Source organism: Manis javanica, chromosome 8 (assembly GCF_040802235.1).
Source record: "Manis javanica isolate MJ-LG chromosome 8, MJ_LKY, whole genome shotgun sequence".
In the NCBI taxonomy this organism is placed as follows: Eukaryota; Metazoa; Chordata; class Mammalia; order Pholidota; family Manidae; genus Manis; species Manis javanica.
In genome coordinates this window covers 99021654-99029486 of record NC_133163.1, presented here as the reverse complement: position 1 = coordinate 99029486, position 7833 = coordinate 99021654, and positions in this window count along the sequence as shown.

Sequence of the window (7833 nt, the reverse complement as noted above, 5' to 3'; positions counted from 1 at the left end):
TCTCCTGTAATATCTTTGCTGCATGCAACAGTGCATCTTCTAGTTGCCAGAAAAAAAGCATGCTCTTACTATTTGGGAAACTGGACTAAGTATATAGCAATACCCAAAATTATATCAAAGTCTTTAATGTAATTGTTTGTATCACATAGGCTTTTTTTTTGTATTTTCCTAGATACAGGCTTTAGGTCATTAGACAAATTTGTTCTAGAACACAACTTTTTGATACAGCCTGTCTAACTTAAAACTATTTTTTCCCTTGAAACATTTTCTATGTTCTTGTGCATCAAATCTTACAGAGTTGAAATTTTCGAGATTGCTTATCAAAATATAAGTAAAGGGAAGTAAAATACTAATTGGCAAATTCTTAGCATTTAATGATTGCTGATTACATCTTTCCCTCATTTGTGAAAACTAATAACAAGCAGTATACACCATGTTGAAATGTTTATCTCCTTTTCCTTTTCTTGCCTCTAAATCTGGATAAACTCACTCTGTAGCAAATTTTGGCTGCTGCAAATAGATACTACCTGCCAGAAAAGCTGGATTTCCATTACTTATTAATTCTAAAGTTGTTGATTAGATATGTTTTCTTTACCATATCTTAATGTAGCATAACTGTTTTTTCAAGATGAATATGTATGTACTAAGTATTGCGTTCATTACATAAGCCCCTTGTAACTAAAGGTTGATATACTAAGAACTGAGAATCTGATATTACATTGGGAGTATAGTTTTAATGAAGACTTTTAAAAGGTCTAAACTGTGGGCAGTATAGTACTTTTTGTTACCTTACAATAAGACATCGGTTTGTCGCAGATTGAAAAACAGGTCTTAATATTTATAATATTCGTATGGTAAAAATCTTTTAAAGAAATTTTCCTTTTTAATCAATAGTCTTTATAATTCTTCAGTAAACACAGGTAAGTGCGCTTTTCTTTTGGAGTGGAGATGGGAGTGAGCATGTCTATCTAATCACATATATGAAGCAGATTATGTTGGTACAGAACACAAGTTTAGTCCATAGGATAAAAAGGTATTTGCCTAGTGGATTCCTCTCACCTTTTTGAAGGGACTCAGAGATACCCTCTAACCTTTTATTTTCCAGTTCTGCTGCCTAGAAATAATAGTAGTAGTGTTTCAAATCTGAGGTTTTCAGTGGAGTCAGGTCTTTAGAACAAGCATAAACTCTAGCAAAGCTAGGTGTTCCATTCTTCATATGTGCTTTATTCATTCTATGTGATTTATAACATTTTGAAGCAAATAAACGTTTTCAACATTAAAAAATAAGGAATAGATTTTTCAAAAAATTTTGAGACGTAGTTAACATTATAAGGAATTGACTTTTAACTTTTGTTTCAAAGGGTTAAACAATACTATCCAGGTGCTTAAAATGAAACTGGGTATCATGTCTCAGAACTTGAAGCTTAAGGACTTTGATCTTCATATGTGTGAACAAAATCAAAATTTTTTCTCCTTTCATTTTTTTTGGAGGTTTTACTTGTTGTTGTCTTCACCTTGGGTTCCCCTCCTTCCCCCACCAACAGCATCCTATATTGTTTTGATACAACTGTAAGAAGGAATAATTTGTAAGAACTTCCTTAATGTAGACATAGCAGAGATTCTTCTTTAGTGTAAGCACATCAGAGGATCTATAAACTGCGTTTTACTACATACCTTCTGGGGGTGTGTGCCCTTCATGGCATGGGTTAATCAATAGCTCAGAATTTTTTTTTACTTGCCCTTGAATCAATTAAATGAGGTTTTAAAGGTTTAATTTTTAGAATTACCAGGCAAATAAGAACAGTAATGCCATTTGGAGAATTTGTTTTATGATACTAAGCATCACAAAACAATCACTGTGTCAATCAGTGATTCTAAATTCTCAAAAAGCTGAAATCTAGTATTACTTAATTTGCTTTTGAATTTTGAAAATGTTTAACTTAAGTAATGTCCCAGAAGAATTCAGTGTGTGGTTCTCTAAATTTTTGGTTCTTTAGTGTGTTAAAACCTTCTAGAGTAATTAAAAAATCATTGTTACAGCATCAAAGGTAGATGCTAACTCTACCATAAAAACTCTACCATAAAAACCTAGGATATTTCTTAAATAGTGTTTGGGGCCAACCTTGTTTCCTCTTGGCTAGGATTTTGCATTTTAAACCTTGGTCAGAATTTCCACAGTAATGGCTGGCCAGTACTATTTTTTTGTGGGCATGTGTGTTTATATATACGCATTAGTATACATACTTGCGGGAGTACAAAAATTTATCCCCAAGACCACAGTGATTTTTTTTCCAGTTTGCACTACTTAATATCACTTGCTCCTGACTCAGGCAGATGCTATGAAAAGAATTGCCAGTGTACCCGGTTACTACCATGTTATGATCAAGTTTCCAATGGAAGACAAGTGTAAATTTACATAATAACCTGGAGGAATTAAGTGACCTTTTTTAAAAAAATTCTGAAATAGGGCATTTTTAAATTGATGGAGTTGTTTGTATATTGGACATTATTCATTTTATGTGAGTTTAGAGATTTTAAAAAAGTAATCGAGGTTTTAACCATCCCATGAAGTCAAAAAAAGTTTTTGCATGTTTAGTTACCATATTAGTAACATAATGCTGTGTTGAATAATTTTTTTAATGTTTGCTTATCTTCTATTAAACTACTGCAATACTAAATTTCTATGCATCTATTTTAAATAACACTGAGGATAATTAAATGCAGAATTGTTTGATTTTACAACATTACATAGTTGCTTCCATTATAAATTGTGTTTCCTGGTAGTATTAGAAATGACAAATTCCTTGAGTTCACACTGTTAGATTATAGGAAGCAGGTGACCAGGAACATGGCAGAGGATGTGTACCTGGAACTGAAAATGCTACAAGTTAATACTTGAGAATCGACTGATAATGTGCAGGGTGGGTCAAAAGGTGCTTTTAAGACTTAGGTACTCAAGGATTTTTTACTGGAGGTATACACTCAGTAGTAGTAATAAAAATTACATACTCTACCTCTTCAATATTTACTGTGTAGGTACTACTCAGCCCAAGACCAGCACAGTGACTTCAAATTTTTATATATTTGATCAAGTAATTGATACATATAAGTAATGTATACTTCTGTAAAAATAATTTTTGAATATTTTAAGAGTGTTTCTCAGAAAACAGTACTTAAAGTCTTGTTCATTTAGTTTGAAATTTAGGGGTTAAAAGCTTGGAAGCATTTATGAAGGAGTTTGCCTCTCCTCAGTCCTGTTTAATGATCTTTCCTGGAATAATCCATGTTGCAAACAAGTGTTTCAGAAATTACTCCTGCACTATAAAATTAAAACATTGCTAAGCAGGAAATTAAGCCAAGGAAAGAAGCAGATAAGAAATACACTCTTCCAAATCCCTATTGTAGTACCTTTAAATGAACCTTTTAAGGGTTGCAACATCTAAGCCACTAGTGAATTTATTACAGATCCAAAAATAAACACTCTTCTCAGGTGTATCCTTCAATTTAGTGGAATGGACCAACTCTAACTCAAAGTACAGCTTTGATCAGACAGCTTTTCAAAATCAAAAGAACTTTCAGACTAATTGACTTGCCAAGGTGCCAGTGTAAATGCATAAAACCACTGTTAACTGCCCATTGCAAATCCTTTGGACTATCAAGTAGTTGAGAATAGGAAGAAAGGAGTGAAGCAGATTAACTGCTTCCTATTTCAGCTCTATTTCAAACAGCGGTAGTAAGTGGTGTATTGATAGCACTGGCCTAGCAAGGAACTACATAAGCAATATATGCCTAATCCTTTGAGTTGTGTTTTTATTTGTTATACTTAATAGTTTTATGGTCCCAACTCAGTTGTTAGAGTAATGAATGAGAATCTTGTTTTCTTTCTAGAAACCTGTTTAAAGTTTTGTATTATGACTGCTTCTCTGTAGGTTAGTGACCTTAACTGAGGAAGGGTTACCTATCTTGGACCTGTTAAATAAGTTGTATTGTGAATGGATACGGACTACAAACTGATGCACTTTATTGGGTAGAGTAGGATTGATATTTAAAACTTTCACATTATTGTTGTCTTTATCACCAAGAAACTGTTAAGAAAGAAATTTAAAAGGAATGTGCCCTTTCTGTAACCTCTTTACCTGTTTATTTAGCAGATATTTATTGTGTACCTATTGTGTGCTAGGGACTGTGCATTGTGTCCTAAAGTTGAAGGATATCATAAGGAGTAAATTATCCCTGTGCTCAAAGAGCTTAGTTCAATGGGGAACAGCAGATAAGATAATTTCAGATAGAGAAAAATTCTATCAATCAATAAATGAAGATGGGGAAGCATTTCAGAGTATGTGAAATTTGACTTCACACATAAATGAGGAAAAGGTGCTAGCCATACAGATCTAGGGGAAGAGCAGTCCAGGTAGAGGTTAACTCTATCTGAAATGGTGATGGGTATACCAAATTCAAGCAATCTGTGTAGTGTAATGTTAACGTGGTGAAGGTGGTCAGGGACCAGATGAGTAATCTTAAGAGTTTGAAGTAGTGAATTGAGATTTTATTGGAAATTTAAATTCTGATATACCCTTTTAAAAGAGAATTCTGGCAATTATGTGAAGAAATGATTATGTGGAGCAACAGCGTGACCAGGAAGACCAGTTAGGAGCCCACTATAGAAGTCCGGATAGAGGCTTTCAGGCTAGGATTTGGGAAGAAGTACACAAAATCAAGAGAAGGTGACAAGATTTGCTTATGAATTAGAACTGAGGGTTGTAAAGGATGCCTCCTAGGTTCTTTCCTGAGCAACTGGTAGATAAATAAAATGAGAAGAGTGAAAAAAAATTGTTTTTGGCAAAAGAAGAGCAAGCAAGAGAAAAGTGGACAGAGCTTGGAAATAAACAAGAGTAGTATGACTGAAGCTAAGTATAATACTTGGACTGTGTAAACAAAAGGGCACAGAGGGCCCTAGGATTTAGAAAAATACAAGTCTGGCGATCCTAATGACCATTTTTTTTTTTTTTTTGGAGTGATGGGCATGTTCCAGCTCTTCTGTTGGACTGTGAGGAACTTCTTTAAATCATCATGGTCATTAATTTCTTGTTACAAATTGAGGGCATAGGAAAAAAAGACCTTTTTTACATCCGAATGTTAAGTAGAATAACTTAGGGAATTTTGAAATAGAGGAGACTGTAACTCCAGACATTAATAACAGGCTTCTACAGTGTCTCTTCCTACAAAATATTTTAAAACCCGTTTCTCCCCTTTCCAACAGTGTTCATAAGCATTTAAAATTTTTTCTTTGATGCCCACTAACAATACAATTATATGAAATCCATGACTTTACCCAACATTTTTATAACCCACCAAAGCTGTCAACCTCTCTAGTGTTTTGTCTTTATATATATTTTATTTTTGGCTATCAGTATAGCTGGATGTTAATGTCACCAAAATCATGAATTCTTGAAATATTTGGATTTGACTCCAAGGAACTACTTCAAATATAAACAATAACAGTTAAGGGTTGGTGGTCTGAGTACTCTCAAATTGACAGTAGAACAACAATATGCCTTAGCTGAAATTGCTTTATTTGAAATTACACATTTGCTTTCATACTTGAATCCTCATGAAGATAGTAGAATAATTTACAGATCGTCATATCTCCAAATTATAGTGGCCATTTTCCACAATCGAAAATCAGGAAACAATTGACAAATGGGATTTGTTCACAAAACATGTGAACTCCATACCTCTCCCAAGGAGAGTAGTGTGGTGGACTAGAAAGATCTGGGGAATAGAAGACCTGCATTCTTCATCTGGCCAAGAACTGAGACCTTGTCACTTAACCTCTCTGCGCTCCAGTTTCCTTAGCTGAGTGATTCTTTTTAATCTCGGGTATTCAGAATTTGAGAAAATTGTAATCTTTGGCATATAGCATACTATCCAGCCTTCCATTTACTTGCCCCGTGTTTATGTATGTATGTATGTGTATACCTTGAAAAAATATTATGCATATGTTCTAATTTCCATAAATGGTATATTTCATTCCTTTTAAAAACTTTTTATCTATGTTACCTAGTTCATTACTTCAGACTGTTTTGTCTTCCCATTTCACACATACACCACAATTAATCTTCATTTCAACAGTGATAGACATCTGTGTTCCTTCCAAATCTTTACTACAGTCATTGTGATGACTATTTTATACCTTTCTCCTTATGGACTTATGCAAAAATTACTCTGGGGATGTGTTATCTGGGGAAAAAAATGGGTTTTAGGGCATAAATACTTAATTTTACTAAGTGCTGCTGGATTACTCATCAAAATGACTGCCTCGCTTATGCTCCAACCCATAGTGCATAAAGGTTTCTGTTTTCTCCTATCCTTGACAAACCTTTGGTGATATTTGACTTTCTGAAATGGGATTTTACTGTTAATTTTAACTTACATTTTTGTAATTACTAATAGCTTGAACATCTCTTCATACACTTTTATTAGCCGTCCAGGTTTCCCTTTATATGCACTATTTACTCTTCACCATCTGTTACTGGCTTCCTGTGCTTTACTGATCTGTGAGAGGTCATTGTAAATTCTACATATTAACACCTTACCTGTCTTATTTTAGACTTGGAAATATTCTCTGAATCATTGTCTTTAGGTTTCCTTCATTGAACAAAACTCTTTCATGTTGTTCAATCTATCCATTTATCCCCCTCCTTGCCCACAATTTTTTGGATCTTGTTAAGAAGTCCTTTCTTACACTAATATTACAAAAATGTTCTTTTATAGTTTTATAGTTTCTTCCTTTATATGTTTTTTTTTGCAGTTTATTTTGGTGTATGACTTGTGGCAGGAACCAAGCTTTATTTTTTCTGTGTAATGAATTATTTTTCTCAATACTGTTTACTAAAAATTACTAAATTCTTATTAATTTAGTGATCTATAATTCTGTCTTTTCAACTACTAAGTGTACATATGCAAGGAGTATATATTTATCTAATTTGCTTAACTGTTCTATGTGTTCCCTCACTGGTCACTTTGTGTTTCTATTACTGAGCTGAGTAATGTCTTAATTATAGAATTTCCCCTCCCAATTCACTGCTTATTTTTTAAATTATTTCAGTATTCATGGACTTTCATTTTTCTATGTCAGTTTGGAATCAGTTTGTCTTAAAGTACTCTGGAATTTTAATTGGAAATGCACTGAATTTGGATATTAATTTAAGTCATGTCATTTTTGAGAGTTTTTAGTTTTTCTCTATGAAGATCTTGTGTACTGTTTACTGTATTTCTCAATCTTTATAGTTTATGCTGTTTTATTCCAAAAGACATTTTCTAGTTGGTTATTTTGGGGATAGAAGAATGATACCGATATTCACATAGTGATTTTTTTTAATCTATCAGCCTTGGTGAACCTTTTCCTATCATCCCTATACCTCTTATTTATCTTATCTCACTACATCATTGCTCAGTATCTCCAATAACACGTGGAACAGGAGTGGTAACAGCCAGCATTCTTGTCTCAAAGAAGAAGCATCTTGAGTTTCTCCACTAGAGGCAAAGTTTATGATGAGTGTTGGGGAGTTGGCTTTCATTAAATAAAGTTTCCTTCTGTCCCTAGTCTCTGAAGTGTTGTGCATGTGTATGTGCATTTGTGTCTTTGTCTTAATCATTAATAGGCTTTATTAAATGTTTATGAACCTCATAAGATGAACATGTTATTTTTCTCTTTTAATCCATTCATATAGTGACTTACACTCGCAGGTTTTCTAGTGTTAATTCGTACCTACATTCTAGGATAAATTCACATGGATGATTACATATACTTTTTCAATACAATGTTGGGTT